The sequence below is a fragment of the Orcinus orca genome, chromosome 4 (assembly GCF_937001465.1).
Source record: "Orcinus orca chromosome 4, mOrcOrc1.1, whole genome shotgun sequence".
Taxonomy (NCBI): Eukaryota; Metazoa; Chordata; class Mammalia; order Artiodactyla; family Delphinidae; genus Orcinus; species Orcinus orca.
Genome location: NC_064562.1, coordinates 141,888,636 through 141,900,728, shown reverse-complemented (window position 1 = coordinate 141,900,728; position 12,093 = coordinate 141,888,636). Strand labels below are relative to the sequence as shown.

The window sequence follows — 12,093 nt, the reverse complement described above, 5'->3', positions numbered from 1 at the left end:
AAATCAAAACTACAGTGAGGTATCACCTCACACCAGTCAGAATGGCCATCATCAAAAAACCTAGAAACAATAAATGCTGGAGAGGATGTGGATAAAAGGGAACCCTCTTGCACTGTTGGTGGGAATGTAAATGGGTACAGCCACTATGGAGAACAGTATGGAGGTTCCTCAAAAAACTAAAAATAGAACTACCATACGACCCAGCAATCCTACTACTGGGCATGTACCCTGAGAAAACCATATTTCAAAAAGAGTCATGTACCACAATGTTCATTGCAGCTCTATTTACAATAGCCAGGTCATGGAAGCAACCTAAGTGTCCATCGAAAGATGAATGGATAAAGAAGATGTGGCACATACATACAATGGAATATTACTCAGCGATAAAAAGTAACGACATTGAGTTATTTGTAGTGCGTTGGATGGACCTAGAGACTGTCATACAGAGTGAAGTAAGTCAGAATGAAAAAAATAAATACCGTATGCTAACACATATATATGGGACCTAAAAAAAGGTTGTGAAGAACCTAGGGGGAGGACAGGAATAAAGACGAAGATGTAGAGAATGGACTTCAGTACACAGGGAGGGAGAAGAGTAAGGTGGGACAAACTTAAAGAGTGGCATGGACTTATATATACCACCAAATGTAAAACAGATAGCTAGTGGGAAGCAGCTGCATAGCACAGGGAGATCAGCTTGGTGCTTTGTGACCACCTAGAGAGGTGGGATAGGGAGGGTGGGAGGGAGACGCAAGAGGGAGGAGATATGGGGTATATGTATATGTATAGCTGATTCACTTTGTTATAAAGCAGAAACTAACACACCATTGTAAAGCAATTATACTCCAATAAAGATGTTTAAAAAAAAAAAAAGGAAACCAAGCTGCATTAAAGGTAGGGCTAGGTTGTATCAAATTACAGAATTTTATTTCTAGGTTTTCTACCCATACCTATAAGGGTAAAAAGTTACATAGAGTTAACACAATTATGTCAAATCAATGGAATCAATGTAAATACACAGTCCGGCTAACCAGGCTACAATCTCCTTACTGTATCATTTCTTCAATTACAGGGCTTAAAATTTTTGCCCGGCCCTTTTCAAATAAGTACTTCTATTCTCTACCTTGCCTATGTAGACACAGCCCTAAAAGAAAGCCAGTAATTTATGTAGGCTTCTATAGCCATTTTTTATCCTTCTGATAAGTATCTTTGAAGTTATATTTTTTCAGACCTAATACACTACTACTGAGTCATGATCCTTTTTTTAAGATTTAATTGTAGATGGGAAAAAAAGTGATAAAATCAAACTGATCCTTATAGGGGAATCAGTTTATATTTTATAAGGTATATGAAGTATCAACAAAATAGAATTATTAGCTTTATTTAATAAGGTCTAAACATAGCTAATATTTTATATGTGTATTAAAATCATAGGTTACTATTTTGAATTTGGGAAAATATGCATATATTTAGCTATTACCACAAAGTTGCTTTATAGAAGAAAATGGTGAGGCTGTTTATAATCTGAATTTATTCATCTGAAATATAAATATATAAAAGCATATATGTATGTATATGTCAGGTAATCTAGTAATTCTATACTTTCACATATTTATCTAATTTAAATACGACTTAATGCATAGCATTTTTACTCCCATTAAGATATAAGACAATATTTAATTTTAAGTTTTAATTATACCTTACTTATGAGCAAGACATAGAACAAAACAGGAAATATAAGGCTTAGAATTATATAAGGTATCCTATCTACATTCTCGCAATTAATACAGTGATGAGCTAGATACAAATAATAGTATAGGAATAATATAGAATCAAAACTTGGAAAAGAAAAAGTCACATGGTCTTCATTGAGCTATACAAAATTATAACACCATAAAGCTTGTCCCACTGTAGAACAAGGTGATCTCTGAAATTACAAGGCAGTGAATTCAGAACCATAAAAAGGAAATATTACTTCATAACCTTTAGTTACCCTGTAGCTATAGTTCCATAGGAGGCCATAAAAACAAATTCTGTGGTTGGATTTAAAAACTGGATAATTTTATAGCTACTCCTAATATCAAGCTTCAAGCTCATTGCCTTCAGCAGCTGGAATAGAATTCTTTGATCATTCACATCAGTAGACCACTAGGTATGAAGGTAGGTGGTACTACGTGTTATTCTAAAGATTAAATACTGTTTTTTTGGAGTCAAATGACACTGTTTACCACCTTGGTCTCCTTTCTAACATGCGGAGAGTGATGAAGGAGAATAGACGCTGCAGGAAGCTGCCCTCCTAAGTCAGAATTATCATCCTCTTATGGAGTCTTCCCACCAATTTACAAACCCACATGTACAGTAAACCTACTTTTGATAAAACACCAGCATCAGATGGATGCTAGTGTTCCCATTTCCAGGTGATTTCATCTTGAATGATCTTCTGTTTCCAAGCTGAAGCTTCACTGTCCAGAATGCCCACTCTTCTATACATGGTGCTTTAGCTCCTGAGGTTACTTCCTGTATCTATCATTTGCTCAAAAACTACATTTCACAGTGTCTTATCTATACAAACATTTAAATTGTTTGTTAAAATGAACTGTCCTTTCATCATTATACATGTTTATAAACTGCTATTTCCTGCTCTGTGCCTTTGCTCATTCTGCCTCTATCACAGGAAAGCCATTCTCTGCCCCTCCCACATCAACTGTCCCTCTTAATTCCAGTTTCTCCATGAAGTGATTCCTGCTCTCCTCAGATGAAAGTGACACTCCAAACCCACCCTCCCTGTATGTCCAAAATATTGCACCTATATTTCTAGTATTTATCCATTTCTACCTTATTTGAAATGATGTATAAATGAAAACAACTTACCTCTTGCTCAGCTCTCTTGTAGAATGTAAAAATTTTATAAGCAGTTGCTGCACTTAATTCATCACTTGTGTGTTTCTCAGCACGTAGTCTAGTGTCTTCAATGTGCCAATTGCTCCATAAGCATTTGTGGCACAAAAGAATTAAATGAATGAGGTTTGTTATTTATGGACAATAATCCATGTGGAGAATTGCTTTGCAACATACCTGTTACCAATATCTTTATATAATTCTCACATCTCCTCTTCCAGCTGGCAGTTGTTTTCTTTCTTAGTTACTTTTGAAAATTTCAGTCCTTTAAAATAATAAAAAGAAAATTAATCGCTATAAAGAAAACAAAAAAATACAGTTCTTAGATCCAGTATTCACATGAAAAGAAATACTGCAGTAAGAATAAATAAAAGAGTGCTGAGACTGTCATTATTTTAAACACAGTCTTGTGGTTGTTTCTGGGTAGAGTTGAATAAGGCACCAAAAATATCATTTTGTTAACCTGCTTCTTCCATCTAGTGGCAAAAAGCAGTAAGAAACAATGTCCTAGAAAAACATTGTGATCAGATGGTTCTAAATGCCGTTTCAGGAATTACTTGATGGTGAGAGTCCAACATCCAAGGTTTAGGTTATGAGTATATGATAATTATTAAAAAATAATAATTCTAGCAAATTGGCAGGGCTCAGCTCAGGTAACAGTAGAATTACTTAAATTTGTAAGTGTATTTGCATGTTTTAACCAAGACTTCTGATATGTATATAAAGGTATACATCACCCTGCATTAAATTGTAATGGATTTGTTTTTGGATACATAGTTTTATTTCTGGACCAAATTATTGGATAACTATTTAGAATTCCATTATTTCCTCAGCTCTTGGCACAGGGCTACTGTGCCATTATAAGTTTCAAGAGGTTAAAACTGAGAGCCACTGAAAGTGACCTATCCCATTGGAACTACCAGTTAAAATACTTTTGCAATAACAATAGTAGGCAGTGAAATACATTATGACCTAAGGCATGGGGTCAAATTGGAGGAAAAGAGGTTAAGTTTAAAGGAGGTACGGTCAGCTGTTCTGCATTGTTCAAGCTGCTTCAAAGGCATTAATGAAAAGTTACATGCAACTGCACAGCGTAATTGTGCATGCTCTGCACTCTCAAAGGCCACCAGCTAATACCTAATACATGAGGTTTGACTGCCCTTCTAAAACTTTGTTTGCCTCACTGCAAATGTAATTCATATTTTAGAAGTCAAATGTGGGTTATGCAGAAACGGATAAAATGTTCTCCAAGACAAGTTTTTCCCCTTCACCTATTCAACTGAGCCAGTTAACAATGCATTAATGGTAATATAAATTAAGGGTTATCAATATATTAAGTGGAAAATACATTAAGATTACATAAAAGAAATAAAAGTATTAGTGAGTACCATAATTATTGGAAATTCAATATTTTGTATTAAAAGAAGACTTTTTGTTTGCTTCCTAATTTTCAAGAACTGAAAAACCTTGCCTTAACACCCTCAACCCCGAAAGCAAATCTGAGTGTAGAAGGATTGGCTGTTGGTTTTTCTCCTCTCCCTAGCCGCCCTCCTTGCTCAAATGAAAGTAGACTAAAGTTTTATGTTCTGTCACATATGGGGGAGAAGGAGGGGAAGTAGAGCGATGACACAGAGGAGAGGGTGAAGCAAAGAAGATGGGATCATAGTGCAAAGCCATCTGAGCAAATAACAGGGCAGAAGGTGGTTCCCATTTCCCCAGTAGTCTTGTGGCCAGTCTTCCTGGATTGGGCTAAGGAAAGGGTGCCAATTAACTGGGAGATCACTGGAGCCACTGCCACTGTTTAGATGCCCCAAAAGCCACAAGACTCGAAGCCTCACCCACAATAATTAAATTAACACAAATGATTGTTGCCACATGGTGTCAGCAAGAGCCAGGATAGGGATGGAATCCGGTGGCCCAGCAGGACTGCTGGCACCTGTAGTGGAAACTAGTCTGGCACTTGTCATTTACTTCATAATCATGAGTCCTCACGTTATAGGCAATTGAAATGTGTGGAACTCTCTTATGGTGTTATAATATAGTTTTGCTAAAACTAGAGTGTTGGTATTTAAAATTTTCTTTCACAGTGAACAAGTACAGTTCTGGAGAAGTGAACTTCAGGCAAACTGTATATACACAGTTATTGGCATTAATATCCTATTCATTATGTTTATCAGTTCTTTGACCTTGATCAAATTATATATCCCTATTTTATGGATGATGATACCCATCTGATAAGGTTTTTATGAGGAACTAAGTGAGAAAATGATTATAAATTCCTTGGAAAACGGTAGATGCTCAATAGATATGAAATATTATTAAGTTACAGGGTACTTAATATATACTAAGAATTTTTGTACATTACCCTGCATACATTAAGGTATCTAACATTTACTTATATGTGCTTGTAAAATAAAATTAACAGCGCTCCCTTTGGTGCAAATATTTCTTTATCATAGCTTACCTTTGTAAACAGGCATGGTGATTTTTTTTAATAGATCTTTACCGGATTATAATTGCTTCACAATACTGTGTTAGTTTCTGTTGTACAACAAAGTGAATCAGCCATATGCATACATATATCCCCATAGCCTCTCCCTCTTGCGTCTCCCTCCCACCCTCCCTATCCCACCCCTCTAGGTTGTCGCAAAGCACTGAGCTAATCTCCCTGTGCTATGCTGCTGCTTCCCACTAGCTATTTTACATTTGGTAGTGTATATATGTCCATGCCACTCTCTCACTTCGTCCCAGCTTACCCTTCCCCTCCCCGTGTCCTCAAGTCCATTCTCTATGTCTATGTCTTTATTACTGCCTTGCCGCTAGGCTCATCAGTACCATTTTTTTTTTAAGATTGCATATATGTGTGTTAGCATACAGTATTTGTTTTTCTCTTTCTGACTTACTTCACTCTGTATGACAGACTCTAAGTCCATCCACCTCACTACAAATAACTCAATTTCGTTTCTTTTTATGTCTGAGTAATATTCCATTGTATATATGTGCCACATCTTCTTTATCCATTCATCTGTCGATGGACATTTAGGTTGCTTCAATTACCTGGCTATTATAGAGCTGCAATGAACATTGCTGTCCATGTGTCTTTTTGAATTATGGTTTTCTCAGGGTATCTGCCCAGTAGTGGGATTGCTGGGTCACATGGTAGTTCTATTTTTAGTTTTTTAAGGAACCTCATACTGTTCTCCACAGTGGCTGTATCAATTTACATTCCCACCAACAGTGCAAGAGCGTTTCCTTTTCTCCACACCCTCTCCAGCATTTGTTGTTGTAGATTTTCTGATGATGCCCATTCTAACTGGTGTGAGGTGATATCTCATTGTAGTTTTGACTTGCATTTCTCTAATAATTAGTGATGTTGAGCATCTTTTCATGTGCCTCTGGGGCATCTGTATGTCTTCTTTGGTGAAATGTCTATAGGTCTTCCACCTTTTTAATTGGATTTTTTTTTTTTTTGATATTGAGCTGCATGAGCTGTTTATATATTTTGGAGATTAATCCTTTGTCCATTGTTTTATTTGCAAATATTTTCTCCCATTCTGAGTGTTGTCTTTTCGCCTTGTTTATGGTTTCCTTTGCTGTGCAAAAGCTTTGAAGTTTCATTAGGTCCCATTTGTTTATTTTTGTTTTTATTTTCATTATTCTAGGAGGTGGGTCAAAAAAGATCTTGCTGTGGTTTATGTCAAAGAGTGTTTTTCCTATGTTTTCCTCTAAAGGTTTTATAGTGTCTGGCCTTACATTTAGGTCTTTAATTCATTTGGAGTTTATTTTTGTGTGTGGTGTTAGGGAGTGTTCTGATTTCATTCTTTTACATGTAGCTGTCCAGTTTTCCCAGCACTACTTATTGAAGAGGCTGTCTTGTCTCCACTGTATGTTCTTGCCTCCTTTCTCGTAAATTAGGTAACCATATGTGCATGGGTTTATCTCTGGGCTTTCTATCCTGTACCATTGATCTATATTTCTGCTTTTGTGCCAGTACCATACTGTCTTGATTACTGTAGCTTTGTAGTATAATTTGAAGTCTAGGAGCTGATTCCTCCAGCTCCGTTTTTCTTTCTCAAGATTGCTTTGGCTATTCGGGGTCTTTTGTGTTTTCATATGAATTGTAAAATTTTTGTTCTCATTCGGTGAAGAATGCCATTGGTAGTTTGATAGGGAGTGCACTGAATCTGAAGATTGCTTTGGGTAGTATAGTCATTTTCACAATATTGATTCTTCCAATCCAAGAACATGGTATATTTCTCCATCTGTTTATGTCATCTTTGATTTCTTTCATCAGTGTTGTATAGTTTTCTGAGTACAAGTCTTTCACCTCCTTAGGGAGGTTCATTCCTAGGTATTTTATTCTTTTTGTTGCGATGGTAAATGGGATTGTTTGCTTAATTTCTCTTTGTGATTTTTCACTGTTAGTGTATAGGGATGCAAGAAATTTCCGTGCATTAATTTTGCATCCTGCAATCTTACCAAATTCACTGATTAGTTCTAGTAGTTTTCTGGTAACATCTTTAGAATTTTCTACGTATAGTATCATGTCATCTGCAAACAGTGACATTTTTATTTCTTTTCCAATTTTTATTCCTTTTATTTCTTTTTCTTCCCTGAATTGCCATGGGTAGGACTCCCAAAACTATGTTGAATAATAGTGGTGAAAGTGGACATCCTTGTCTTTTTCCTGACCTTAGTGGAAATGCTTTCAGATTTTCACCATTGAGTATGATGTTTGCGGTGGATTTGTCATATATGGCCTTTACTCTGTTGAAGTAGGTTCCCTCTATGCCCATTTTCTGGAGGGTTGTTATCATAAATGGGTGTTGAATTTTGTCAAAAGCTTTTTCTGAATCTATTGAGATGATCATTAGGTTTTTATTCCTTAATTTGTTAATATGGAGTATCAGATTGATTGATTTGCGTATATTGAAGACTCCTTGCATCCCTCGGATAAATAACACTTGATCATGGTGTATGATCCTTTTAATATTTTGTTGGATTCTGTTTGCTAGTGTTTTGTTCAGAATTTTTGCATCTATGTTCATCAGTGATACTGGACTATAATTTTCTTTTTTGTGATATCTTTTTCTGGTTTTGGTATCAGGGTGATGGTGGCTTCGTAGAATGAATTTGGGAGTGTTCCTCCATCTGCAATTTTTTGGAAGAGTTTGAGAAGGATGGGTGTTACCTCTTCTCTAAATGTTTGATAGAATTCATCTTTGAATCCATCTGGTCCTGGACTTTTGTTTGTTCAAAAATTTTTAATCACAGTTTCAACTTCATTACTTGTGATAGGTCTGCTTATATTTTCTAATTCTTCCTGGGTTAGTATTGGAAAATTGCACCTTTCCAAGAATTTGTCCATTTCTTTGTGGTTGTCCATTTTATTGGCATATAGTTGTTTGTAGTAGTCTCTTAAATCCTTTGAATTTTTGTGGTTTCTGTTGTGATTTCTCCTTTTTCATTTCTAATTTTACTGATTAGAATCCTTTCCCTTTCTTTCTTGATGAGTCTGGCTAAGGGTTTATCAATTTTGTTTATCTTCTCAAAGAACCAGCTTTTAGTTTTATTGATCTTTGCCACTGCTTTCTTTGTTTCTATTTCATTTATTTCTGCTCTGATCTTTATGATTTCTTTCCTTCTACTGACTTTGGGTTTTCTTTGTTCTTCTTTCTCTAGTTGCTTTAGGTGTAAGGTTAGATTGTTTGGGATTTTTCTTGTTTCTTGAGGTGAGATGGAATTGCTATAAACTTCCCTCTTAGAATTGCTTTTGCTGCATCCCATAGGTTTTGGATTGTCCTGTTTTCATTGTCATTTGTTTCTATGTTTTTAAAATTTTTTTCTTTAATTTTTTCAGTGATCTCTTGGTTATTTACTAGTGCCCTGTTTAGCCTCCATGCACTTGTGTTTTTCACAGTCTTTTTCTTGTAATTGATTTCCAATCTCACAGCATTGTGGTCAGAAAAGATGCTTCACAGGATTTCAACTTTCTTAAATTTTCCAAGGCTTGATTTGTGACCCAAGATGTGATCTATCCTGGAGAATGTTCCATGAGCACTTGAGAAGAAAGTGTATTCTGCCACTTTGGGGTGGAATGTTCTAAAAATATCAGTTAAATCTACCTGGTCTATTGTGTCATTTAAAGCTTGTGTTCATTCATTTTCTGTTTGAATGATCTGTCCATTGGTGTAAGCAGGGTGTTAACGTCCCCTACTATTATTGTGTTACTGTTGATTTCTCCCTTTACGGTTGTTAGGACTTGCCTTATGTACTGAGGAGCTCCTATGTTGGGTGCATAAACATTTATAATTGTTATATCTTCTTCTTGGATTGATTCCTTGATCATTATGTACTGTCCTTCCTTGTCTCTTGTAACATTCTTTATTTTAAAGTCTATTTTACCTGATATGAGTATTGTTACTCTAGCTTCTTTTGATTTCCATTTGCATGGAATATCTTTTTCCATCCCTTCACTTTCAGTCCGTACATGTCCCGAGGTCTGAAGTGGGTCTCTTGTAGACAGCATGCATACGCGTCTTGTTTTTGTATCCATTCAGCCAGTCTGTGATGTTTGGTTGGGGCATTTAATCCATTTACATGTAAGGTTATTATCGATATGTATGTTCCTATTACTATTTTCTTAATTGTGTTGGGTTTGCTTTTGTGGGTCTTTTTCTTCTCTTGTGTTTCCTGCCTAGAGAAGTTTCTTTAACATTTGTTGTAAAGTTGGTTTGGTGGTGCTGAATTCTCTTAGCTTTTGCTTGTCTGTAAAGCTTTTGATTTCTTTGTTGAATCTGAATGAGATCCTTGCTGGGTAGAATAATATTGGTTGTAGGTTTTTCTCTTTCATCACTTTCATCCTGCCACTCCCTTCTGGCCTGCAGAGTTTCTGCTAAAAAATCAGCTGATAACTTTATGGAGATTCCTTTTTATGTTATTTTTTGTTTTCCCTTGCTGCTTTTAATATTTTTTCTTTGAATTTAATTTTTGTTAGTTTGATTATTCTGTGTCTTGGTGTGTTTCTCCTAGAGTTTATCCTGTATGGGACTCTCTGTGTTCCTGGACTTGGGTGACTATTTCCTTTCCCATGTTAGGGAATTTTTCCACTATAATATCTTCAAATATTTCCTCAGACCCTTTCTTTTTCTCTTCTTCTTCTGGGACCCCTATAATTTGAATGTTGGTGCATTTAGTGTCATCTCAGAGGTCTCTGAGATTGTCTTCAATTCTTTTCATTCTTTTTTCCTTATTCTGCTCCTCAGTTGTTATTTCCACCATTTTGTCTTCCAGCCCACTTACTCGTTCTTCTGCCTGTTATTGTTATTGATTCCTTCTAGTGTATTTTTCATTTCAATTATTGTGTTGTTCATCTCTGTTTGTCTGTTCTTTAGTTCTCCTAGATCTTTGTTAAACATTTCTTATGTTTTTTCAATCTGTGCCTCCATTTTGTTTCTGAGATTCTGGATTATCTTTACTATCATTACTCTGAATTCTTTTTCAGGTAGATAGCCTATTTCCTCTTCATTTATTTGGTCTTATAGGTTTTTACCTTGCTCCTTCATCTGTGACATATTTTTTTGTCTAATTTTTTTTTTCTTTTTGATGAGTGGGATAATGTTCCTGTCTCACTGGTTGTTTGGCCTGAGGTTTCCAACACTGGAGTTTGTAGGCTGTTGGGTAGAGCTGGGTCTTGGTGCCAAGATGCGGACCTTGGGGAGACCTCACACAGATGAATATTCCTGGGGTCTGAGGTCCTCTGTTAGTCCAATGGTTTGGACTCAGAGCTCCACTGCAGGAGCTTGGGCCCGACCCCTGGCTGAAGATCCCACAAGCCATGAGGGGTGCCAAAAAAAAGAGAACAACAAAGTAAAAAGTAATATTAGCCTAGGAAACTAACAGATATGTTAGAAAGAATATAAAAATGTAGATGAAACAACAACCAGAAGGTAAAACAGAATCACTATAGTAAAAAAGAGAAAAAAGGAAAAGAAAGAATAACAAATTAAAAAATAAAATTAGACTAGGAAACTAACAGATGTTAGAAAAAATATAAAAATATAGATGAAACAACAACTGGAAGGTAAAACAGAACCACAATCGTAAAAAAGAGGAGGAGAAAAAAAAAAGGTGGAAAAGGCCATGGTTGTGGAGGGCGTGGCCTAAGCAAGGGCAGGGTTTGGGCAGTGGTGGGGGGGGCCTATGCTTAGGACCCATCTCGACCCCACCCTCGGCATGGTGATTTTTGTAAACAATTTTCAAGGCTCCCTCCAAGTCTTTGGGTAGCCAATAAACAATTACAATTAAAATTGTGTCAACATTTGTGTCTTGCTTTTTGGAGTTTCTTAGAAAATCTTAGCTGAAGAGCTCAAGATTAATGCAAGGAAATTTAAAAATAAAAAATTTAAAGCGAAAGGAGGCAGATGAATAATAAAAAGAAAACATCTGTTAAAAGTAGGAAGATAAAATTATCACTTAAAAACTTTTAATCCTTGAAGAACAGAAACTCTCATGAATTTCTAGAAGTCTTGCAGCATATGTTTACATGAAGCCATGAGCCCAAAGAATGAAAAAGAAAAGTCATTCCAAAGCACCCAATTAATTTTTCTGTCCCATGGTAATCTGAATTGGAATGAGGCTATAATATGGTAAAATTTTTTGTAAAAAACATATTTAGAGAACACAGACATATTTTCCTCCTATCTGGATAGAATACATTCAAACTAAATGCCTATTCAAGATTTGAAACTTTACTCTTTGTAATTAAGGAGGAAGAAAGAAAGACGGAATTAATTTGCACACAAATGCATCCGAGTTATGATGCCCACTCACTCTTGTTTACTCTTCTGAAGTCAACCTGTAATTATTAGTTGGTCACCTTTAACAGGCAAAATATTTCTGAAGGACTCCCAAGATCACAACAAAAATACAAGATAATTTTAAAATATTTTAGGCTTTTAGGTGAAAGTTCTTTCTTTGCATGTCACATACTTGCTTTTTCTTTCTGAGTCTACACATGGTTTTAAATAAATTCAGGAGTAATAGATGTGCTCCAGTTTTGACTCAAACTACTGGACTTTAATGTAGAATTTTTTTTACAGAATATCAAACCTCTCTGATTTACCCATACCAATCTGTATGTCTCATGGACACAGGTTTGATGCTGAACACTCTTCAACGGTTCTAAACTGTTCT

The 12,093-nt window shown here is 35.8% G+C and overlaps 1 protein-coding gene across 7 annotated transcripts in view; it reads right to left on the bottom strand.

The window, feature by feature from the left end:
- Nucleotides 1-12,093, bottom strand: part of C4H4orf33 (chromosome 4 C4orf33 homolog) — a 144,254-nt gene that overhangs the window by 95,036 nt on the left and 37,125 nt on the right. For 6 of the 7 annotated variants that reach the window (XR_007477218.1, XR_007477219.1, XR_007477221.1 and 3 more), the window contains one exon: nucleotides 3,076-3,163. The exons of the other annotated variant lie outside the window; for it this stretch is intronic. The gene's annotated coding sequence lies outside the window, so the exon portion shown is untranslated. The remainder of the gene's footprint in view (nucleotides 1-3,075; nucleotides 3,164-12,093) is intronic. 7 annotated transcript variants of the gene reach the window in all.